This window comes from Dromaius novaehollandiae, chromosome 1 (genome assembly GCF_036370855.1).
Source record: "Dromaius novaehollandiae isolate bDroNov1 chromosome 1, bDroNov1.hap1, whole genome shotgun sequence".
NCBI lineage: Eukaryota > Metazoa > Chordata > Aves > Casuariiformes > Dromaiidae > Dromaius > Dromaius novaehollandiae.
The window spans coordinates 185,072,788-185,085,557 of NC_088098.1; the positions used below are offsets into that span (position 1 = coordinate 185,072,788).

Consider the following 12,770-nt stretch of genomic DNA (forward strand, 5'->3'; position numbering starts at 1 on the left):
AAGATGCCTTCTAATCATCCATTTAATTTGTTTTTATTTATTTTAATTCTTATTAATTAGCAAAGGTATAAAGACTTGAAATACTCTGAAAAAAATCCCATCACTAATGAGATAAAATGGAGCTAAATGGCAGGCCACTCATTTTTTTTTCTTTTTTCTCCCACATTCCTAATGACTGAAAATGATGCTTCCATTGAACAACCACTATGACAACCCCAGACAAGCAAATGGGTCGATCTGTATGGCTGATGGACCTCATTGCCTCAGTTTCCCCATCAGGTCTCCCTTGCTCCCCCTGGGTCTGAGCCCTGGCTCTGAACTCCTGGACGAACCTAACTGGGAAGGTCCTAGTGTTTCACTGACTGCAATTGCTGACTTAGAAATTTTGATCTTTACTTAAATGAAAAAACTGTCTAGCCACATTTAATGCTGTTGATCTCCTCAAAACTACAACAACCTAATGCAGTATTGGGGAGAAGGGGGGAATCTAAGTTGTGACTACATATAATCGTTCTTCAATGTTATATATTTGGTGACAGCATTTAGATTCCAGTAAATTTTTCCTCACGTTTAGTAAAAGCAAACCTTCTGTTTTTAAGAAGGGCCAAAAAAATCTCACAATAAACACTTGTCTACATACTAAGTTGGGTAAGAGGAATTTAACTTTCACACTATTACTAATGAATTCTGTATGTGCTGACTTAGCTTCCAAATATTCTATAGCAATTTAAATTATCTCAGTTTTATCAATAGGACTATTCACAGTTTCTTTTGTATCTCATTTCTCTGGCTTACATCCTTGGCAGTTAGAAAACTACTCTGGATCTACCTTCTTCTATTTCCTTCCCTTTTCTAATTCCATTTTCCTAACTTTCTCTCTTTCCCAGCTGTTCCCTGTTCCTCAGTGAACTATCTACCCCATGCATCACAACATGCAAGATGCATCTTGGGATAGTGAAGCAGGAATAACTTGACTGCAGTGGCTCCACACAGCAAAAGCCTGGAGACCTCTGGTTTTAAGCTGCCCAAGCCATGACTGTGCTCCAGCCAGAATGCAGGTACTGGTAGTAACCTCTTGCCTGCGCATCTGGACCACGTAAGCAGTTTCTTTTTCTAGCAAATAAAACAACCAATTCCAAGAAAGGATCTTCCCCAGAATGACAAAAAAATGCCTTCAGGCTTTTTATTTCTACTTGTCTCCTCTACACAAATGAACTGAAGAACATGATTTAGAAACCTGACTGGTAAGAAAGAGGGAGCACACATACAAAAAAGTAGCAATCAGAGTGTTCATAAAAGCCACCTTTTCACACCAGTCCTCCAATTGCTTTAACATTCAAATTCATTGTTTTTTCCTAATAGTTCCCATTTAGAATTGCTTCCTCCAATAAAAAGCAGCCACCCTGCAAACATGAATAAAGTGCAATACAAAAGAACCAGAATTATGTATTTTCTCTCTTAAACCACGCCTGCACAAATAGTTGTGCCTGCTGAAACCCCTGCAATAAGACCGCTGCTCCGTCTGATGATAAGATACAGGGAATGATGGAACCTTTGGTCTGAGCACACATGCGACAGACCCTTCCCCACTCCCAGGAGAAAGGATTTTTGGTACAGCTGTCCACAACACACCTCATGAACTGGAAGCTCCAATGAACTATACAGTCTCAAATAATATTTGATATTGCTAAAGGACTTGACATCACTCTGAAAAAAGGGAGAATGCATGAGCCACAGAGGATCAGAAAATTCAGCAGAATAAGAAATATTCTCAATAGGTGTTAAGGCAAAGACGTAAGACCTGCAATCTAGTTTGAGTATTAAAGTATATGAAGAGGTATACAACATATATCATTAGGTCACCATAGTAAAGGCAATTTCGTGGGTAACTACCTTTTTCTCCATGAAAGCAAGAAACAAGTTGCATTCTTACACTAATGTGCTTAAATTAAAAAAAAAAAGGGGGGGGGGGCACACAACTAACCAGTAAAGAAGATAGGGACGCTAACACAGTAAGAGCCTCACCTATGATTTGACCATCCAGCTAGCAGTCACATAGTAATGATAAAACAGACAGACTACAGAGCTCAATTTCTGATGCATTTTTTTTTCCAAAGGAGCAAAACAGACACCTATAAAAGTTATCACATTGGTTCTCTCTCAGAAGAAATACCGAGATCTCTTCAGCAAACAACACCCTGAAAACATATTGTGACAGTTTAACTACATGACCTCATTTTCAGAATGCATGAAAAACTACTTCCAGAGGCAAAACAAGAACCTAGATCAGATTTTTAATAATACATTTGCAATAATCCACTGAGGATGATATATATAATGACACAATCAGCTCAAAAATAGAGTATAATAATGATTTTTAAAATATCAGTAAATTTGGTCATAAGGAAATAAAAAATATTTATTTAACATCTATTGATGTGTCCTGGAAAATTTTCACAAAAGCTTATTCACCAAGAACATAAAAATGTATTTCTGGCTCTCACCATCTTGACTGCATATAACATTATAACACTAAAATTTGAAAACTGATTTTCAAAAAGCCTTAATAAAATTTTTTACAAATACTGAAGACTAAATCTGTTAACTCACTAAATTTATTTGACCAGGAAATCCTCTCTGAAGGGTTTCTTTTGGATAGAGGCTCAAGATGAAAGTTTCACTTAAAAAGGCATCCAACGAAAGGCAGCAGCACGTAGCAGACAGATACCCAGACAACTGAGGAGAAAAAGCCAGAACTGCTTCAAAGTAAGCAGGTGCCAGGGGATATATATTACATAACCTGCACACAATTAAAAATGATTATAATTTCATATTTCCTCCTGGGAAAGTGGAAAGTAAAATGCTGGCAAAAGTCTGAGGCTGGAGAAAGGGTTAATGGTTTCTCAGACTGTGGACACATCTGATTTCCACTATTTTCCAGAGGCTACTGACCTCAACCCACCCTCAGAAGCTTCTCAATATATTTACCAGAACCTACCGTACCCTCAACATTGTCACCTAAGCTCCCCATCCCAGTTCAACTAAAACCAAATCTACTGTTTAAACTGTGTTAGTTAAGCAAAATAATTTTGAGGGAAACAGAAGGGTTAGGCGGTTCAGGTCTGACAGGGCAGCCAATTCTGGCAGCAGATCAGTCACAGGCTGCTGGGGGGGACAGATGGAGGACAGCAGTAGTCTTCGCAGCCACCACAGTCATGGACATGGAGACCAAGAGCTCTGCACTTCTTCACACCACCACCCTCTTCCACCTCTGCTTTCCTGTGCAAATTGTCAGTCCCAGGGAAGGTGGCCAGGGTGGAAAAGCTGGTACCTCATCCCGCACAGCTGTCTGTCAGGCTGAACAACTTTTTACTTAGAGAAAGCCTGTCTCCACTTGGGATCCCTTTCAGTTAAGCATCAGCCATTTCATTAGATGGTGCTGTCTGGCTTTTAGGTATTTCTCTTCTGTGCACATGCAAAGGTGGGGGGAGAGCAAGGAAAACGACACCTGACTGAAGGCCAATTTGCATCAAAGCTATTTGTCTGAGGTACTGTATTTTGTTTGGAGAATTATTGCTAGAAATTCTCCAACACTAGACTTTCTTTTGGAGCATGGTAACGGCTTCATTTACGTCATGTTCCTCTGCAACCCAGGAAACGACAGGAAGCAGGCAGCCCATGGTCCAGGTCAAGAAGGTTTTGGAGCTCTCTCCTACTGTCATCTAATTCAGTACAAATGGCTACATGAAGGCCAGGAATATCCTTCCTTGGACTCAAGGGGAAAAAAATATATTCTGATACATGAATTAATTCATCGATATCTAGTTTTTCAATTTGTAAATTTTTAATGTTTTCAATCAAGTTGGCTTCCCAAAGTACTGAAGTTCTGAAACTGCACTGGACTACGCCCTTTTTCCAGAGATTTATTGTTTCTTCAGTAACACATTATTGTCACAACATGTTGGATTAGTCACTGTTCCTACAGCAGCATATAAATGCTAACTACTGTCTCCATCCATTATCTAACTAGAAGTACTGCTGTCCTTTCATTCATGACAGCAGCACTTCCCCATCATATATTTTATATACACAATAGAAAAACCTATGCTACAGGTAACAAAACCTCCTTATCTCTTCAATAGTTTAAACTGGTAACAAAATGGGCTCTTTCGGTCTCCTTCAAAACAAATGTATCTGCTGTCATTCTCTTGGTCAACATCTGGAGACCTTGCAACGTCTGGCTGAATTTCCCCATGAACACAGCATCTCTTACAAAAATAAAAAACAAAGAACCAATAGCCAGGATGCTATTCAACATCTTTGTTGCCAAAAAAAAATCTCTGAAGATCTGCAACAAGTTTGCAGAATTCTCCAACTTTCTGCACCAGCAGCTCCATCTCTTGAGGCAGAAAACCAGGCTCTTTTCTCCTCCTCTGAAAAGTCCAAACATGCTCCCAAAGCATCTGATATATGCTTATTTTTTGAGCTATTGAAAATGAAAGTGACAGCTTCTCTCAGAGCAGCAACGGATGCTGAAACGGAAGCTGCAGCAGCAGATACCGTGCGAGCAATCTCCTCTCAGGACTCCAAGTGTGCTCAGTTTCCTGCTTGAATACATTATGCATAAACAAGTCGCAGAACACAGTCAAGCAAAATGGAAGAAACATCTCATTAAACTTCTCAGATGCCTGCATGGCTGGGTACTTCAGACACTGTAACTGCTTAATGTCACTATTATATTAATGAATGAAAGAGGACAGGAATATCCCACTGCTTGAAGTACACAGGTCAACCTGAAATAGCTTGCTTATTAACAACAAAAAAGAAAGTGCTGTTACACACACGTGAATAAAAAAAATAAACTAATTCTATGGAGCAGGCAGAATTACATCTTCACTGTCCACAGACGTGCTGGCCTAGGCACTGAGTGGGAAGTTTCCACACACGTAGCAGGTACGGACTAAAGCATTTAATAAAAAAACTGACTCTTGACTAACCTGATTATAGTCATATTAAACGTGGTAGTGGTGGGGGAACTGCGCAGAGAACTCAGTCCTACTTCTGTGTCTATCCTTTGTTAATTTGGTTATCTGGATACGTAATTGCCCTACATGCACACAATTTGTGCTGTTGGGTGTCCAAACGAAACATTCAGTTATACAGCTCAGCTATATAAAAGTTTTATGTTCAGATTTGATACACCTCTGAGAAGGACATAGATGACTTAACAATTCTGTAAGCTTTAATCTCAGCCTAAAACACTGTTTCACTTCACAGCCGAAAAGGGAATAAAAACACACTAAGTATTACAAAACACAAAATAAGATGCCAAGCAAACTGCAATCCATGACCACACTTTCAAAACAGAGATCATTTGGAGATAGCTGTTATTATCACTATACCAACTACTTCTTGTCAAACTCCTAGAACATTAAAATAGGATGCAAAATTTACTCTTGATGCTTTGATTTTGCATTTTAAGGAGAAAATTTTATTAAATAACCTAACTAGAGCTCTTACTAAACTGAAAACTTCTGACTTAACTTGTACTTTGTTAGTGAGTTAGATCCTCCACCTACTGGAAATCAACAGAGCATCATCATTGACTTCAATGAATGTAGAGATAGACATATTGGCCAAAAACATAGAAGACTGATTTCACACCACATTCTCAAAAACATATATCTCAACACAGCGGCTGAGAAAAGTGTTTTTAGAAATCATGTCTAATATAAGTATTGTAGCACTTAACTATTTCCAAGAAAGGGGAAATACTTACATGCACATGTTTGAGAAGTCTACGCATATTCAGTTACAATAACTTAGGCTCTCTCTTGTTTCAATTCTTTTTCATAGGAAAACTTCCAGTAATGTCATTCTGTACAGAAAATGCAATCTGTTACTTAAAGTATTCAGAGGATATTTTGAAGTGTGAACAAAAAAGTCCAATATAAGACCACTATGTGAAATATTGAGCATCAGATCCTGGCATGCTTTGGCATACCACTTACGCTATACCAGGAGCAATAAAAGAAATTGTCTATTGAAAAAAAATACTTTAATATTTAAAGTATATCTATTCTAGTTCAGACCCCAGAGGAAAAAAAGTGCCTATTTATTATATTAAAAAGAATAAACAATGAATTTATAAAACATCATCTCACAAATATCTAGGCTCAAGTTCAATTCCCAGGCCTAATTAAAGCTTCAGCTTTACAGTGAAGCTTGCTGAAAAGAAACTCTGTCGGTGATGCTTCAACTTGATTTGAGCAGTCAGTCAGCAGGCAGTGTGTTTCAGGTTATGAAATGATTTCACCACCGTAATTTCTGTTGTTTAGTGACTGCCAGCCCTGCTACGTTGCCAAGACATATGTGTGTGCGCCTAAGTTCTCATCACTCATGTGCCTGTCTGCTTGCAGTAGGAGAGCTAGCAGCAGAAGAGGCAAGTCCAAAAGACAGTGAGGTTGTTAAGGGGAAAAGCAGGCCTCCAGATACGGTGACTCCTGAGCAGCTAAGCTCCAAAATGCGACTGACGTCTTTGCCTATCTAACGCCAGGGAAAATTTCTTCATCCCTAAATATAGCTATTGGTATCGACCCCTGAGCAAACGAACAAGATACAGCAGCCTAGGAGTATGAGAGGATTCTCTATATTGACACAGAGCAATAAATGAGGACAGTGAATGCCAATATCCCGTCTCCAGCTGCAACCAGATGCTAACGCTCTAGAAGAGACTGAAATGATCGTTAATCATGATCCCAGAAGTCAAATTAGGCATTGAGAAAAAATGATTCTCCTGACCTCAGACACAAGCAGCTGAAGTTCTGAAGCATGAGACTTCATTATAATCTTGTCCAACATTAAGCAACATGTGCTACAATACGCTGAAGGCACTGCAAATAATCTTGTTTCCTCAATCCAATGAAGAATGCAGGCGAACAGAACATAGTTCCACCTCCTTCTACACGCACTGAAAAAATTCTCCACAAAACCCAATCCAAGCAAATTTTTTAGGAAGAAACCCTATCTCATTTTAAACATCCCAAGAAACAGCAAATCCTAAACCATTACAACGTTTAATTGCCCTTCTTGTTCCTTACTATTTCAAAGTACAACATACCTAACTTCATTTCCCAGGCACTGGATCTCTCAGTGGTGTAAAGCAGCTATCACCTATTTTCCTTATGCATACGTAAGATATATACAGGCATCATTTCACCTTTCAATCTCCTCACCACATATTACGAAGCTTGTTTTCCAAATTTTGGGTCATTTTTGCTGCCGTGAACAGAGCTCTTATTAGTATTTCACCTCCTTCCTGATGTGTGAACAGCAAACTAGACACAGACTCAGAATTCCAGTGATCTTACTAATGCTGTGTACTTTCTTATTTCTAGGCAATGTTTATATTGCTATTGAGCCAAAGATCACAGTTCAGTCACAGCGTTACAATGAAAACTCCTGTTGATATGATTTTCCACAGAAAATCTTTCTTTCCCCCCCTCAAATTACCAGCCTGAAGATTGTCTCCTGTCCTGCTGGTGTAACTGCTCTCCTGATTCCTCTGTATTTGGCTGTATGAAAATGCATTTGGCTGGATGGTAACCATTTAAAAGAGTGATTTGAAGTATACTGTACCAGTAACCTCCCCCCCCACCCCAAACCTGCATATAATCTATCGGCAACAATGAGATCGCCTCACAAAAACTGTGAATCTAATGATATTAAACAGCACTGGACCCAAATCCAGTCCCTGGGGGACCCCACAAGAAACAGCTGCACTCACAGAGAAGAAAAAGACACGCCTAAGCTTCTCTCTAAACTAAGACTTATGAAGCAACTTTGCCAATGTTTGTGGTATTTATTCCACAGTGACTCCATGGCACAATTGTTTTAAACTCACACTTCACTGCAGAGTTAACAGATATATCAGGGACACAATATAGGGTGAGTCTACTACAACAGAACAGTTGATGAATAGCTTAGGAATTTGGAAGATGTGGTTTTCTACAATGCAAAACTCTGGGAAGCAATTTGCTCTAGTTCTACTGTAAATTGGTCTTTAACAATTGTTAAGTCATTCTGAAAGATTCAGAATAAGTAAACCACAGCTTATTATTTATTTCAGAGGCTCCATTTTAAAGTCTTCATTTTTTTGGCCAGGAAAGCAACAAAGAACAATGCGAGTAGGTAAAAGCTTTCATAGAGTTAACTGAAAAGTTTTAGGTTCACTTCTCTATTACGAATTTTCAGAATCAAACGGGTACTAATTAGTTGACTGAGTAACCCGTTAATTAATATTATAAACCAACAGTGTATCTGAATGTACATAAACATATACATATTATTGATGAAGTTTGTAGCGCTGCCAATTAGGCAGTTGCTAAACACTTCCAATGCAAAATGCTATTTCCAGCTGCTTGTAACTTGGCCAGACTTTGACTATTTGGGCTGAAATTTTCCAAGTTGAATGTCTGCCTCAGGCTATATTTTGTTCCATGTGTTGTGGAGGTTTCTTCTGAGGGAGGGGTGCAGAAAGAGGAAGACTGAGAAAAGCAAATTTCAGCCAAAATACTTCAGCTGTTTTCAGAACAAGAACAGGGAAAATACGATCTTTCAAAGTTAATAAAAATCTCTGGCAAACTGCTTTCTGGAAGAAGGCTACAGCACCCTTTCTGCTTTGGGCCACAGATTTGATACCTGACATGACAGCTGGAGCCACTGTATTGAAGATGAACCTTTTGCTGCCTCCACAAAAAATCCACCCACACGTGGTCAAGCCTCCAAAGACAAACTACACTTTGTGCATTTTCTGTAGATATTCGCTAGGTCACATTCATATCCTTTACAGCTCCTCATGCCAATCAGACTACATAGGCTGTCCCCATAGCAACGAAGTAACTGCCATCCTCTCCCCATCCGGCAGGACTGCAGCTCAAATAATCATGCTCCAAGGCAGGGAACTAGGCAGACTCCAGAGTTTGCCTCTAGGGGCTGGTTGTGGCCACAGTGGCATCAGGTATTTGAAACAAGAGCTGAAATTCTGCTTTTCCTGCGCTTTCATTGCCCCTTCCTATGGGTCTTCACAGCAACATGGGACTCTGGAGAACCACAAGGAAGGACTGGGAAAGATGCTTCGTACAAAGGGGATAGAGGGCAAAGTCTGTGAGAAGAGGACAGCAGAAGAGCTGAGGAGAAAGACTTGCTCCATGTGCACTAAGTGAGCTGACAAAGGAAGCAGGACTGTGGGAAGATCAACAAGAAAGGACAGGGAATATGGGCATGGAGTGACCTGAGAACAGGGAGAGAAAAACAAGGGGCTGGAGAAAGGGATGCAACTCACTGTGCTAAGAGCCTGGAAACACAGAGACGGGGAAGTATAAAAGAGAAGAAGGAGGAAAGGGGCCGAGCTGGACAAGGTGAGAAGAGAAGGACAGATGTAACAAGACAGCATGAGAATGAGTCAGCACGGAGCAAGGGAACGGCACAGGAGGGGTGCAGACCGAGCGGGAAAGTCCAGAATCCCAACAGCACACTCTCCCCCGGAGCCTGGGACGCAGCTCAGCCTTTCCGAGTCCGGCCATTCCCTCCCTGTCAGCAAACAGCTGGGAAACAAACTGGCAAACCGTAACAGATCCTCTCCTGCTGGCCTACAGACAGGAACGACCTATTGCTATCAGTTATTCTCAACAGAGAACTCAAATAGCAGAATCCCATGTGTCACATTAGCAATCCAATTGATGAAGCATGGCAATTTGAGTATGCTACCCTAGGCTATGTATCTGCTTTTCTTCTCTTTTCTTAAGCAAAAGAAACCCTAGGATATTACACTAAAAGCCAGTATTAAAAATGTGATCGATAATGCAGAGTTTTGGAATTGCTAGGATTAAGTGGCATATGGTAATTAAAACTGTCTCCTAGTGCTTATATGCATGGAGGTCAATCTCTAATGGAGACTGATCTGGTCGCATTTTTTCACCATAGAAGCTGTGCCACAGTCAACACAAAAATTTCTCATTTTCCTCTTGCTCTTCAGAGCATCACTACACATTATCAAACCAGAAAGGGAATTATTTCTTTCCTCCAATGTTCTTTTTTGATTCTCTTCACTGCACAGTAATCCATGATATAAGGGTTACTGTTATCTAAATTCTTTGAAAACAGGAAACTATGATATGAAAAGATTGAAGTAAAAAGCTAAAGACGCTGAGCAACCAATTCTGACGCTCAATACCTGTATTTCTAACATTCTTAGACATACAGAACATTTTCTACATGTTGAGAACAACCATTGCCTTTTGTTCCAGATCTAAGAAATCAACATAACTGCAAATCAGATTCCAGAGACTCAAGCCAGGCACCTAGAAAAGTGAGCTGTCCACATGCGAAAAACTTAAGCTTGCACAGAAATTCAATGGGAAAGGCGGTAGCAGCACCCACTCCTCCAAGGCAGCATCCAACTATCTTATACATGAAATTGCCTCTCCCTCTCTGTACAATCATCTGCCTTGTTCGCATCACGTTTTCTAACTTCTGCCGAACTGCAGAGCTCTTACAAGCAGCCTCCATCAGTAGATATGCCTCTGATTCATTGGGTGGGGAAAACAGTAGCTGATCGCGTAATTGTGGACAGCCCCTAAGGCACAGGTACAGCCAGATTAAATTTACCCAAGTAGTTTAAAGCCTGGTCTCTATAACTTGTGGGTACTTCACTTTGCAAGCTTACTAATGGGGCTGGACTGGGCTGGGTTAGGCAGAGGAGAGGTAGCAAATGTATAAAATAGAGAATGTATAGAATATAGAATATTGTATATAGTTCAACTATGTCCACTGGGTGGCAGGCATGTTTCACTGGATCAAGATGTATACATATAAAGGTATACAAATGAACCCCCTCAAACACTATGCTTGTTCCATATCTCAGAAGCAGCAGTTGAACACACATTAAAAAGTCCCACAGAGCTTTGGCAGCAAAGTTACACATTCTGCTGTCATTTCAACACTGGCTTCTTGTTTGTAGTGCTAAGGCTTTCAAATTGTTCTTGCACTCAATACTCTGAGCTCCACAGACATGCAGTGCCCCACGTCACTTCTGTGGGCTGGTGCCTTAATGTGAGGTTGCTGTGACATTGCTCTTCAGATCTTTCTGAAGACTTTCACAATCTCAATGCCTGCACAGGCTGAGCCTTTAAACTCTTCCTTGTCTAACTTAATGAGTACAGCTGAAAATTTTTGGACTAAGAGCTTATAAATGTGCATGAGCAGCATAAGTTTTAAAGTTCAGAGGAACATAAAAAGCCAGTATTTTCCATGGATTTTCACTTAGCATCCAAGCGGAATCATTTCAAAATGTGCTTTAAAATGCTTCTGGAGAGGAGGACGTTGACCAAGTTTCAACCCAGCGCATATTTTTATAACCAGCTTGTAAACTACACAAAAACTACACTTATAATGGAAATGCTGACAAATGCATAACTACTGCAGTTAGCTATGACAGTCTGACCACAAGTCCTCCTTCCGGAAAAAGCAAAATTACTTTTTCCCCCCTTCTTCTTTTTAAGACTATTCTATAACAAGCTAGAAAGGAGGATATCTGTATTTTATCTTTTTACTATGAATTTAAATAACTTTTATTCCATTTACTATCCACACGTTGAATTAGCCACCCCCTGTTTTTTGCAATAAACAATCAGAGGGCCTCTTAAACTCATGACTCACTTCACATACTTCTCCTCCACCCTTAGTGTGATTATAGTGAAAAAAGGTTGCCAGCTGTAGTCGATGGTTTGTTTTTTTTTTTTTTTTGTGGTAGTGTTGGGAAACAAGTCACATAACATCGGGGATGGGGGTGAAAAATCAGTATGAGTTTTAACTTAAAAAATTAAAAAAACGCTGAGGAGGGACTTCTCCAGCAAACAAGTAAACACCGAGGCAGTCTGGCTCCGGCCAACCCCAACCACCCGGAGTCATGGGAGCTGCGGGGGGGGGAGGAACATCCCCGGGCGGCCCCGCGGCCAATCTGGAGCCGATGTGTGCGGTGTGTGTTCTGTGCGCGCACTCCCGGCCCCCACCCGCCACCGCAGCCCTATCCGCACGCACGCACGCGCCGCCACCTCCCCGCGCCGGGGCGCGCGCCCGCCAACCGTCCCCCCGCGCGCCGCCAACAGTGCCCCAGGCCGGCAGGGGAGCGGCTGCTGGCGAGGAGGGAAGGGCGGCGAAGGGGACGAACGCCACCCTCCTCCCTCACAGCCCTGAACTCCGCGGAAAGTTGGCAGGCGCAGCCGGCGAGACGGGGCGCCGCAGCCCGAGGGCGCGCACGGGGCTCGCTGTGACTCAACGACCTCCTTCTCACCCCCTGCTCCTACTACGGCGCGCGTCCCGTCCCCCGTCCCCCGTCGGGCAGTGAGAGTGCCCCGCGGCCGGCGCGCAGCGAGCCTCGAACCCGCGGTCCCCAGGAGGCGCCGCGCCGGGGGGGGGGGGGGGGAGCGGGTGCCCTGCGGAGGCGCACCCCTGCCCAAAGTTCTGAGGCGGCCCCCGGGGGGGGCAGAGCCTCCTCAGCCCCCCGCGCGGCACCGGCGCCTAGGTGAGCCGCAACCTGTGGCGCGTGCGGGAGCCACTCACCGATCCCGGCGGCTCCCTCGCCGAGCGGCTCCCCGCACAGCGCTCGCCTCTCCCGGGGGCGGGGGGAGAAGAAGGAAGAGGAGGAGGAGGAGGGACGGCGGGGTGGCGAAGGGTGGGGGGAAGTAGAGCGCGGATTGAGCTCTCCCGGC

General features: G+C 42.3%; 1 protein-coding gene across 6 annotated transcripts in view; it reads right to left on the bottom strand.

The window, feature by feature from the left end:
* The window catches only part of ELF1 (E74 like ETS transcription factor 1), a 92,560-nt gene extending 79,802 nt beyond the window's left edge, over positions 1-12,758 (bottom strand). For 3 of the 6 annotated variants that reach the window (XM_026099180.2, XM_064504802.1, XM_064504801.1), the window contains exons 1-2: positions 12,622-12,726; positions 5,780-5,878 (exon numbers count right to left, since the gene is read on the bottom strand). The gene's annotated coding sequence lies outside the window, so the exon portion shown is untranslated. Of the gene's footprint in view, positions 1-5,779; positions 5,879-12,621 lie in introns of all 6 variants that reach the window. The other 3 variants (XM_064504804.1, XM_064504803.1, XM_026099181.2) reach the window with 2 other exon arrangements.
* Positions 12,759-12,770: the final 12 nt, after the last annotated feature.